Genomic DNA, 13,120 nt, shown 5'->3' with positions numbered 1-13,120 from the left:
CATCACTGGAGTTGAATATCCATCAATAGCATCATGCTGTTGGTACTAGAGACAAGAAAAGAACTAAATAACCCGATGAACTCTCACTCAATGTGCTAGACTCCTCCCGTGTGAAGTATGGGATGAGGTTCCCTGTTTAAGAGAGATTTAAACTTTAAGCCCCTCTGTAGCCACAGGGAAATGTGAGGTTACTGCTGAGGATCGATGAGTCCTCTGCCTCAGTCAGGGCACAGTGGGAATATCAACCACCAAGTCCAATTTGCTGTACAAAGGCTTTGTTACAGGAGGATACTGCAGACTCTGTCATCAGTCCTGTTTTCAGCGTTCACCGCTGGACCGAGTGTGGTGAGAGAGAGGGACGTTTTTATTCCAGTATAACTTTCTGTCTACAGCCAATAATCCAACTCTCACTGCCACTGTGATTTGGATTTTCATCGACTGATTCAGCGAAAGTAACAAATAGTCCACACAAGACAATTACTTCAGTAACATTTATGAAAACAAACAAGGAGTAGCAATGAAACGGTTTCAGTAATGCAGCGAGTGGATGAGTCAGTGCTGTAAAAAGAGTGGATGGATGTGGTTAAATAGACAAATTCTTCAGCGCCTCTGTTTTTACCCTCTGTTACGATGAACCAGAGCATCATTTGTTAAACATTAGAAGATAACAAACAATCCAGCAGTTCACAGTGACACGTTATCAGACTGTTCACAATGAGCCTCACTGACAACTGAAGCAGATCAATATACAATCACAGGTGCCGTTTCCAGTTTATAAACCCACAGGTGAACTCATTAAAATCTGCTTGTTGCTTCCTTCTGAGACCCACTTTGCAACACGGTGTTCAAACAGGTGCGTTTTAAACAAAGACGACTGGCTCCATCACAAAGTAAAAGTAGATGATCGCATTGTTTACAGCAGAGGCTCCTTTTGGACGTTGCCTTTCTCGTTTGGATTATCATTAATTCATTTGACTACAGACACACTGAAAACTGAAACTGAAGATTGTATGCAGTAGTTAAAGTAGATGCTATGTGCCGACAACATTTCATTTAAACGCTCTGACTTAATATATTCTTCGTTTTTAAATTGCAACCATGGAAATGAATGAATCGTACAGTGGTTTCCATGTTTGTGCAGCTTTCATCCTCACAGTAAGAAGGCTGGGATAACGTATTGAAGTCATTTATGACAGACTGGTGTCATCATCCATCCACACATGATTAAGCAGTATAGTGTAAATGCAGTCACCTTCTCTGAGCAGTGCGGTTCTTCAGACTCCTTTTGAATTGGCTTTTACAGCTTTTCTTGACCTCCTGACATTTTCCATCAGGGTCAAGAAAATTTGATGTGAAAAAGACATGAGAGGAAATGAATACTGACTTTGACCTCAGCTAGAGTGAAGCCACAGGCCAGCTCTTACCCAGGCCCAACTGAGCTGCATTAGTGTTTGAGCCCATTGCTCTCCAACACTGGATCGAACTGACTACAAGGAAGTGGGCGGGGCATCACATTGCCCTTTTTTGGCCCCACTTATTATTACATATGGGCGTGGCTCCTGTGATGTCGTGCACTGGTTTCTCAAGTAATGTTTGAAGCATTGAAATGAGCATTGCTGCTCTGACATAGGATTGGATGAGCAAAGTTCGGATACTCTGGTGTGTAAGTTTCATTAGATAACCACTTAGTATGAACACAATCTTCAAAATGGTCTTAATGGTTATTCAGTATGAGTGACTTAGCCCATAAACTCATCAAAGTGTCCACAGAGGTCAAGTCAAAAGCTTTTTTCCCTTTGTAGGATATCTATAGGACCAGAAGTCTGTAACCAAACAAATCACCCCCTGGTGGATATTATAAAGAATGCAGATTTGAGATACTTATGCATCACCGTCACTTTTCAGACCCAGAAGCTATGTCCATCTCTTTTACTATCTCTGCTTTTGCACATACCTGTTGCCACAAATCGTTATTTTATTTCTAAATCTGTCTTCCAAAGAGAATAGAAATGACGGACACGTCTTTTGGATCTGAAGCCGACCTGGAAGTGCCTCAAAAACCTTTTGTTTTTACCAGCCAGCAGGCTCATCACAACTTGTTAGTCAATGAGTGTGTAGCTGCAGAGGCTTATCCACCGCTCATTTGGTCCTGACAATGCTCAGAGAATGCTAACATTACCTCAACAACCACTTGGTGATGTTATTGCAGCAATGTCAATCTTTTGTGCTGTGGATCAGAACCATAATAAAAATGTAGAGCAATGAATATTACACAAAGTCGTTGCTCTCTAAGGTAGGTGCCACGTGCCTCTGACTGTCTGTAGCTCAGCTGAAAATGTGCGTGACAGCTGATTCTTTCAATTATTTCTGAGAATTAACAAGATGCAACAAGACTTGCTGACAACGGCAGGTTTGGTTACAAGGGAGGAGAGTTTCCATTATTGATAATGCAAATGTAAAAATTAAAGGCCTTAACTGACACTTGTTGTTCATGTCAATAAATCATGTGGCTTGTGATTAACACTCCGGTGTGTGTACGTTTCAGATTCCTCTTTTCTGTCTTTGTGATGCTGTGCTTTGAAAGAGACAGAGCGTGTTTAAATGTCCATATTGTTGAAATGCTTTCAAAGCAATTATTATTGTTATTACCATTTACAACACAAGATTGAGTAACGTAAGACTACAATACATGTGGCACAACAGGAAACACAGGAAAAAGCTTCTTCATAAATAAATGCATTTAAAAAATCTTTATCTCGTGTTGTCCTGTCATTCATTGACAATTTCAAAAGATTTGGATGCAGAATGGAATAATTTCCAAATTTCAAAACCCCAAATTTTACAATTCTGTGTTCACAGCAGAACGTAGAAAACATCAAATGTAAGATGAGCTTGAATGTGTTCAGTCGCCGCTGTGAGGAGTCTTTCTCTTGATGGACAAAAAGGCTCCTGTAGCGCTGAGTTGATTGATGCAACTTTTCACTTTTGCAAAACTGATGTGATTCACACTGATTTAAACTGACTGGAGAATGAACATTCATGTGTAACTCTAGCTCATTCCACATGTTTATATTTGCAATTTGCTGAATTTACCCGTTGTATTCACACAATTTAAATATATAAATTTTTTTAAACTGCAGATTTCCCCTTAATTTAAAAGCCGTCCCCATCCACCTCACGCTCAGCCGATCCTGCTTCCGACTACAAAACTCTTGAAAATACAAACTTTAGCTTCAGATCAATCAGACTTCTTCCAGTAAAGTGTCAGTTTGTGCAGGATTTTCCTTGAAGATGTGCTGCCAGTGTTTCGCACTGCTGACTCACACTGTGGTTCAATCCCTGTTAAGCTTTGTGGTTGACACATAAGCTCCTGGTAACATGGATTTGGTATGAAGTTGGCTGATTGGACAAAACTTCTTCCTTTCACAAGGCTATCTATCAAAATCTGTCCCCTTTTACCCTTCACTGCTCCCAAATCAACACAATTACTGGCGCTAACTCCTAGAATTAGCTCTTAAAGTCACACATCAGTCTGTTTTTGGGAGGACTTTTTGGTTTGTGGTTAAAAAAAGTATAAACTTTCAAGAGTGAAGAGAAATCATATGAAGTTGTGACACTGAGCATAAAGGCTACATGTTTGAAAGGTAACAAAACCGGTGCATGTAGAGTTAGAGAGAAGTGCAGCACTTTGATCCTGTTGTTTTAACTATCACATCGCTGATGTGCTCATACATGAAAGTGTGATCTTACACAAAGCTTCTCAAACTTTGTCTGGCATGCACATTGCAGAAGTGGGGGGAAATAGGCTAACACCCCACATTTTTTACAAAGTACAAAATAAACTGGATTTTTGTGACATGAAGATCAGCACGACTGTGCTATTTTATTTTCTCTGGATTCGTTTAAATTACAATAGTTTCACTCTTTGATAAAAGATGTAAAGAGGTCGGGTTTCTCAGGGATCCTCATCTTTCTGCCACAGTCCTCGTCGTGTCCATTTACAACACTGCAGAGCCATGAAACACTCAATCCACATTTGCCTTCATTAGACGAAGAAATATAGTGAAAGAAAAGAATGACATGCAAGAGGTCCAGCCTGCAACACTATTAACACTAATTCCAGTTTTACCTGTAGAGTATGACACCTGCCAGTCAGGTCCCAACAAAGGAAGAGCTATTGTCATGATGCTGATGTGGTAAGACCACATGTGGACCCAAAGGACCTGAAAGCTGCTGGTCCTTCACCAGGTGTGACCCAGGTTAGATAGATTTTCAACTGTATGTTTGCAGGACTTTCACCTCCTTCCTGCGTGCGCTGTGATTTCTCAACACTGAATGTTTTATATTCACTGTTACAGAGACTAGTGTGTAGAATTAGAAAGAGGCGGGATCTTAGGTAGTCTTTCTTCACCTTGTATGAAACTGGCCAATCACAGTTGATGATAATTCTCTAAATTAGCTACGGCTACACTGATACTGGATTCTCTTCTTCTGTGCTGATCTGTGGAGAACCTCGTTGCTCCAGATGAGGCTCTGTTACATTGTCACTTTATCTATTCGTCATGTTGTATATTCAGAACCTATAATATACTCATACCACAGTCATGCTGACAATAACCAGCTATACTGATCCAGGCAGCTCTAATTCCCTTCTTCACTGTAAGATTCAAAATCCTTCAGCTAGAACAAAATAAAAAAATAAGGCAGCCAGGTTTCCACCACAGTCACTGCCCTTTGTCATATAAAATCTTAATCTGTGGTTTAGAAAAATGTGGACCACCACCATTTGTTTTGGACTAAACATTAGCATTTGTCTTGATGGTTTTGGGGCAAAGAATTAACCAGCGAGCAGAAAAAATGAGAGCTGAACCAGAGCAGCAACGTTTCTGATGCTGCTTTGTTATCTCTCCCACCTACGTCCTTGTTAGATTTTCTAGCAAGCTAAAGTTTGTGTTCAAGAAATATTTTCTACCAACTTTTTATTGATTAAGATGAAACACACAAAAAATAAAAAGCTTTAAGCCTCGACTCTGATGCCAGACCTCTTTTACATCCACCTCTTGTCCCGTTGAGCTAATTAGCTTCATAAGTTAAAAAGCAGCATTCCTAAGTTTATGTTGTGGATAAACTGAATCAGAATCAGACGTGTTCAGTTTAATTTTATTTATATATTTCCATTTCACAACAGTCACCTCAAGGTGCTTTATATTTTAAGGTAAAAGGAAATCCCAACAATCACACAACATTGGAGCAAAAGATGATGCTTTAAGTTCACCATGTCACAAATGAATTACACTTGAAATGTAACAAACTGTTAGTGGCGTAAAGACATTTTACTTATATATTTTATTTATTGATTTATTGAGTAGCATTCAAATATCTCAGTGAATACAGCATAAAGATCTACCACAAAGCATGAAAGCACGAGACAAGGCTAATTAAAAGGTATTGGCTGAAGCATATATGCTTATTACGCCAACTCTTTTAACAAAAGGTCTTTTAGCATGCAGCTCATGTACACAGGGCTCGAAGCAAAGAGTGAAACAAACAAACAAACAAACAAACAAACAATGCCCTTTTCATTCTTGATGTATGCTCACAGCGCAACCACGTGCTGACCATTTTAGTTAAAAAAGACAAACAAACAAACAAAAAGCACAAATGCATTGAATTCCTTCTTTGCAACATCAGCCTGTCTGCGGTGCTCTGCTATTGAACTGCAGCCATTTATGACCAGAGAGACGATGTCAGGGTTTCAACCATGTTTGCTGGGTGTGTAGCGAAGACGTTATAGTACTAAGTTATCAGCTTATGTTAGCAAAAATGATCAGCAAGATGCAGCTAAACTATAAGCAGTATTGTGCAGACCACATATGCAGTAGTCATGACTGTATTTGAAGCTATTTTTATTTTTGTATGATTTTATATGGAATATGGCTGAAGTAAACTAAAGCCTAAAATACTTAGTCAGCCATTTGTTTAATACTAATTTAACATTATAAAATTCACATATAAAACTATGAATTGTAATTTTAAATGGTTTAAAAGCAGGTAGAATAGCACATGTAGGCAAGTATAGAGTTAGATGAGGCGAAGCCACCGAGAAGTTTAAAATATATTTGCATAATAAATAAATAAATTGCATAAAATAAATATTTGGCATGATTAAATTTGGGTATCACTGGTAATTGGCCAAAGTTAAAAAGGTAAGTTGTACAAAATAAGTAAAAATATTCAAAATAAATGTTTGTACCACAGTTTTTCGTCCCGCTGTGTTTCCTCGGTGAAATGTCTCATTATCGCTTTCAGTGCCAGAACTGTAGGAAATCCTTTTCTCCATAGATGGCACCTCTGCACTGTCACAGGCTGCAGCAGGTCGATGGTGTGGTGTTAATTACTGCCGGGACCTCCTCTGGAGCAGGTAGCTTATCGCTCATGGGCTCCGACGGGGGAGCTGTCAGGGGACAGCGTTTTCAGTGCGGGAATCGAACCAAAGACACAGCCTGGTTTTGTGTTTTAAAGTGTGTGTAAACGAAATTTCTATAGAAATAAATGTCATTATGAGCGGGATGATTAATACGATTCAAGAGGAGCCTGTCAGTGTGTAAATAAACTAGGACGTCTTTGACAGCCTCCACCCAAGAGCCTATAATGTTACCGGAAACAGCCGAACACAGCCGACGCCTCCCGAGAGTGTGTGTGTGGACAAAGTGTTAGGGATGCTGCTCTTTCAGAGCGCGGCTACCGCGGACGGTCAGGGAGCAGACCGCTGGCTTACCGGGAACACTAACCAACGCTGAGGCGGGGGAAGCTCCACGCACGGCGGCAGCTGAGCGGAGGATTTACCTGACGCTCCTCACGGTGCATTTACGGACCTTTTTCTTATCCACCTCGGGGAATTAGACCAAGTGTTGTGGGACTGGAGGAATTCCAAGACTCTTCGCTAACTGTCTGTAATCTCGGGACCCCCGTGCATTCATTTCTTCAACATCTTCTCCGAAATGCAAACGTCTAGGAAACCCTAGAATATGGTGAGTTTAAAGGTCTTTTCCCTTTTAAAACTGCTTTTTCGTGGAAAGTGTCACAAATGGAAGAAATGCAGCGCTGTGTGGTGACAGCTGTTAGAGAGGAGCGTCCTGCAGAATGGACACACTGAAGGCGAGAACGAATTTTGTATTCACACAAGTCCGTCAACTCTCACTCACACCTAACAATGCAGTCTGCACAGAGGGAGCACAACAACACCCAAACTATGTTTTTTTAATCTATAAGAAGCATATAGAAATCATCTTTAAATGAAACAACAAAGCCTGCCTCCAAAATCTCAATTGAATCATTTAATGTAAATGTGAGAATTATATAAATGTAGCTATCATATGTCATATGCAGGTACAGTATGAATACTGAATTACAGTCATCTTTTTTTTTTTTACCATTTATTTGTAAATTATATACGCATTATATATGATTTGTATATTATGCTTTTCTGCTAGATGATCATATTGCTGCTACAGTTGTGAAAGTGTTGCCCACATTTATGGGAATATTTGCGCTGTCACGAAGACTGTCACAGTAGTTTTTCCCCTATGGTGCGCTGTTATTTTTGGAATCAGGGTTTTTTTAATGCAGTTTGATGGGAGCATCTCTCCGTACAGGCATATAATGGCACAGTTGTTCTGCGCACTGAAAATCTTTGCAAGTCAGGGCACTGCTCCCTGTCCTTTTGTGTAAGATGTCATTTCTGCAGCAATGTGCAGCACCCTCATTAATCTGTCATTATTAAGTTACCTTATTAGTTTCATTAATTGCAGACTCACAAGTCTTTCTGTTTAGACTTTGTCTTGGTGACATTAATTAAAATGTACAGTTTAATGCGTTTTGCACGATTATGATAAATGCACGTGTGAGACTAGAGCGACCTGCGGACTTGTTAACGGAACATTTTAGTGTGAAACGGTTAAATGTGCCAAAGCATTACGTGAGTGGGCTTTCTGAAAATAATACAGGCCTAGTTCGTGCACAAGTCTTTCTGTATTCTACTCTACACGTAAATTCAGTCTCGGCTCTGTTGTGGCGTCTGTGTGGCAGCCCGCGTGTCCGCTTGCTTATCCTCGCACGGCTTCATACTCAGCCTTCATTCTTCTGGCAGTTTCCTAAAACAAGAATAGCGAACTGTTCGTGCTACTGATGCAAAAAATCAAATTCCCGCAAGGCTAAAAAAGGGCAAAAGAAGAGGGATGGGAGTGCATGACTCGGTGTGACAGAGTGATAATTGGCTGTCAGCTCACCTGGATTTGACGGAGCTCTAATTAGGCTGGATGGAAAACAGAGACCGAGCGAGGCGGGTGGAGTGAAGGAGTGCAACAGATGGAGGGAAAAGGGGTGAGGACGGGGATGCTGGATAGCAGGTGGAGTCACAGAAGCAAGATGCAGAGAGAGAAGACGTGGAGGGAGTGTATTCTTTGTATGTGTGTTGCTCATAAATGCATCAGCTGAAAGCCAGCACTGTGGGTCTGCGTGTTTGTGTGTTGCTCCTCTCACCCTAGTGAAAGCAGCAGGAGGCTTGGCCCTGAATGCTGAATGCTTCACTGCTACACACACATGCATATACACACGCACACGCCGGTGGCATTTATAGGATTTCTTAAATTGGGTGGCACAAGGGGGCCGAAGAACATCAGATTAGAAATGATTACAGTGTAGAAAATTGGTTTAGAAAACACCGAGCATCATTTTCAGGCTAACACGCAGCTCTGTGCTCTTGTACAGATGCATTACATGAAAAGTGACATTGCCCAAAAGTTTAAATGTTGTTTCACAAAACAAGAAATTAGACTCTACATGAGTAAATGTCATGCAGGTTTTTCTCCTGACATATCCTGACAAATAATAACCATCTAAAGCTGTTTCTGCATCAGACACCAATTAAAACATTCCCTCCATTATATCAGTCACATTTTCACATGTGAACTTTTCTATCGCCATTTGTGAAAGAAGTGAATGGATTTTTCTTCTTTTTTTTGCGGCTACTTCTCAGAAGCTGTAGCTTTGAATGATTCCAGGACCTTGCTGTTCCCTCAAAAAAGGTCATATGAAAGCTATTCACAGCACTGCAGGTTTTCAGTTTGCACTCTTCAGAATTGCTAATAATTACTCACTTAAACCACCTGGACCTCAAAAACTGGGTTTAAAAGGCTAAAAGTTTGCACATTGCACTTTGTCTGGCAATGAAGGCAGAAACAGCGACACACTTCTTTGTGTTTATAGCTTGGCACAAACCAAGAAGGGCTTCAGCCGATTAAGTTCAGGTCTGGAACCAGAATTAGCTGTTCCATCAACCACATGAGCAACGTTACAAATAAACCAACATAAATCCAGCTGGATGCAGCACACACACACACACACACACACACACACACACACACACACACACACACACACACACAGACAAGTATGTCATATTTGAATCATACACATCTTTTTCATTAAGTTATTCGAATGTGATATTCTGCTGTGGAAAAACTAACTGCAGCATCATCTCCCTTTAATAAAAATGATTACTTAAGTGAATCATTTCTGAACAGCTGACGTCATCTTGTTGAAACTTTTGGGCAGTCTTGATGCTTTTCAGTTTGAGGCTTCACTCTGGTGTACTTAACAGAGTTGCTAAAAAGTTTTTCTTGTAGTTAACTAAAACTAACAAAACTTTTTAGGTGATTAAACAAGAAAACAAAACAAAAGAAAAATATGAAAAAACCTGAAAAGTAACTGAAATGTTACATTTATAAAACTCCCTGAAATAAAATAATAAATAGACATTACATTGCTTTAGATTTAGTTTTTGTAAATTTGGTCTAATTTGTCAACACAGCCAGTCTGAGGAAGCTTCCCCTGACGAGCAAATCAAAACTAACAGCGAAAACTATTCAAAGACGAAACTAAAGCTGAACATTTTAAAATAATTAAATCTAAGCTCTGGAAAACTGCCCACTCTGGAAACGAGCTAAAACAAATCTAAATTACAAAGAAAAACCCTGAAGTCTATCAAACTTTGCTGTGGCCTTCATCAAACACGCCTGCTGTCAGGTCAGGAAACTCTTTGATTCCTCTGTCCAGAGCACATTATTCTGAAAGGCCTGGTCTTTGTATGTTCATGAGTTTTGGAAGCACCTTTGTTCTCTTTGGACCTCAAAGGATTTTTCCCTGAAATTCCATGAAAGTCAAATGTACGCAGTGCTTTTCTCATAGTAGATGTATCTTCTTTGGCAGCTTCAGAGTCGCCTACAAAGGATGTGAAGACATTTTCGAGATCTTGGTGATTTCTTTTTGCATCAGTTTATCTGGTCACGGGCAGAATCTTGTGGAACAAAGTGAGAGCTGCTTCAGATGTACTTGAAGATTATTTCTTTCAGTGAATTTATTTTACAATTTTAGGAGAGCCCTTTGGAGTGCCAAAGATAGCCAAGTGGTCAACTGTTTAAATAAATTAACTCCCTGATGAATTTCTAATGACTGGTACCTGATAGGAGTTCAAAGTCGTTATAAGCGTTTTTTTAACTGTGTCATTTATTGGATCATAATAGCTTTAGCTGTAGGTACTGTTTCACAGACGGTCGAGTGCTTGTTCAAATATGTATGAAAGAGGCAACATTTTCAATTAAAACATGTTTTTTTGTCCTCGACCTTTAAATCCAACTCAAAGCTTTTTTCTGAATGAGATCTTCTACTGGTGGCAAAGGACGTTAGAAGCAGAGTTTATAATAGAAAAGGCAGCAGCATGGCCTATGTTAATGGCTTTGTGGCTCTCTAACTGTGTCATGTCACTTCCTCTTCAGTCATAATTACTAAGACCATTAAAGATTAGGCCTAAAAAACTCTTAATGCTAATTCATGACATGGTTTAGTAGAACTCTACATGAAAAAATATATATATACAGTTGAAAAGTGACATAAAAAGCCTTCAATGGAACATTAATTTACTTATGTAAAATAAATAATGTCAAATCACACTTTTTGAAAATAAGATTGATTGAAAACCAGGTGTTTTTATTAGATGGGATTAAATAACTTCACATATCTGAGCAAGAAGCTGGGATTCTTTGTCTTGATCACAGCTCCATCCGAAGCTGCTGGTATTACAGCTGAATGTAGGCTGGCTCGCCTCCATTTCTGCTCACACTCAGCCATCCTCTGCACATTGATAAATTGTGTGTAATTTCAGGGATGAACAAGCATGAAAACATATGGGTGGAAAGGGCTGCTATGTTTTGGCATTCTGTATATACAGCTATTTTATCCAGGTTAGAGAGACAAGAGGACTAACCAGGGCCGTGCTCAAATAGTTCTTTACAGTGACTTTAAAACTCTATTTTTAATGAATTTTAAACACTTTTTAAACAAATTCTATTCATCTATCTATCTGTGATATTCAACATGACAGCTGCTATCATGAAACCTACCAGATGAAATAATCTATTAACTAATTAATTGTTAGAGATTAAAGAAGTGGTTTGATAATTAAAAAATCAATCATCAAAAAACGATTATCTTTCTCCAAAATACAAAACATTTACACACACACACACACACACACACACACACACACACACACACACACACACACACACACACACACACACACACACACACACAAAGTCTTTTTAAACTGTCTGCCGATATAGGTGCCCAAGTTCAGTGCCCTCTAGTGGCCTTGTGAATAAGTGCATATAAAATTGTCACTTCCATGAACTTGGTAGAAACACTGGAAACATCCCTATCTATGGTAGGTGACAGTGACATTGGTTGGGCACAACCATGCAGTTATTTAGCTGAAGGGCTTTTTTTCATTTCATATGACACAATTAAATCAAAGTATAATGAGAAAATGTTCATTGCTGCAACTTAAATTGTTTATTTTGTAGATACTACAGGCTAATGTGTCCTGGGTCCAAAGTAATGGATCTCAGTCTCTTCTGACCTCTCTTTCTCATTGGCTGCTGACTGGTCTTGCACTTCTTGGAGGAAAGATATATTTTCTGAAAACTTGTCGTATTGCACGATCTGATAGCCCCTTGTTGGTGTTGTTCCTTTATCGTCATAAATGAACCAATGACGTTGTCTTAGTATTCAGTTAGCCAAGATTAGCCAAGAAGTTAGCTATTGCTATTAAAACCTACATTTGGCTAACAGAAAAACTGACTTGATATTATATTGATTAAATTAATCAAGAAAATAAATGCAATATTTACACTTTGTTCTAGGAGAGTTTTTTAAAAAAGGGCTTTTTTTTTCTTTTATCCTCACTTTGCAAAGCTGTGACATCATTGGTCAGTTGCAATGTTGGTGAACCAGTATTACTATAATAATGCAAGAACCACCCCAACACGTGTTCATCAGTGAAATCTGGGTTTACTTTTACTGTAAGAGTGTTTTTCAACTTGGGATTGAGCCATTGCCCACTTACTATGCTAAGCTGGTCCGAGCACATCCTGCCTCCACCTGCAGCTCTCATTGACCTGAAACTGACCCAGAGAGTCTCCTACAGTCTGCTGCCTGGTATGGATTGATGCCTCTGCTTCTCAGCATCAGTCCCATAAACCTAAATGTTTAAAATGTACAAATACATCACTCTTTTTAACTTAATTGTTTTTATTTTTAATTAAAAAACCAAACAAAATTAAGGCAATTTGATTAAATCTGAGATGACAAACAGGCCAAGCAGATGGAGAATCTTACTTGCTCTCCTTGTTGACAGTTTCTTGAAAAATCTCCAAGAACACATCTCCCACTCTGCTGCCTCATTACCATACTGTGTCATAGACCAAAGCAGGAGATTGTACTGTCTTAAAACAGTGCCTCGTGTGGGTCTTAAAACCTGCTATGTGAAATCATGAAAGACGTTTTCACTCCTGGGACCACTATCTGGGCCCGAACCCAAAAGATTCCTGTACATCCTTCCCTCAGCAGAAACACCGGTTTTTCCTTCTTTCCTCCTGTGAACATGAAAGAGAACAGATGCTTGGCTCTGTTTTTATTTGTCTGGAGTCACAGTTGCTTTAAGAATGAGATCAGATTACAGCAGGTTGCGTTTCCTGCTGCAGCACCTTCAAAGATAAACATG

General features: G+C 39.4%; 1 protein-coding gene across 3 annotated transcripts in view; it reads left to right on the top strand.

The window, feature by feature from the left end:
• Positions 1-6,602: 6,602 nt before the first annotated feature.
• Positions 6,603-13,120, top strand: part of ptprfa (protein tyrosine phosphatase receptor type Fa) — a 385,056-nt gene continuing 378,538 nt past the window's right edge. For 2 of the 3 annotated variants that reach the window (XM_085433427.1, XM_085433426.1), the window contains exon 1: positions 6,604-7,031. The gene's annotated coding sequence lies outside the window, so the exon portion shown is untranslated. Of the gene's footprint in view, positions 7,032-13,120 lie in introns of all 3 variants that reach the window. The other variant, XM_085433425.1, reaches the window with a different exon arrangement.

Source organism: Copadichromis virginalis, linkage group LG15 (assembly GCF_057382275.1).
Source record: "Copadichromis virginalis isolate Kocher_CV1m ecotype Utaka linkage group LG15, C_Virginalis_male_GT1.1, whole genome shotgun sequence".
Taxonomy (NCBI): domain Eukaryota; kingdom Metazoa; phylum Chordata; class Actinopteri; order Cichliformes; family Cichlidae; genus Copadichromis; species Copadichromis virginalis.
The sequence above is the reverse complement of the archived record's forward strand: the minus strand, read 5'-3'. Positions and strand labels throughout refer to the sequence as shown.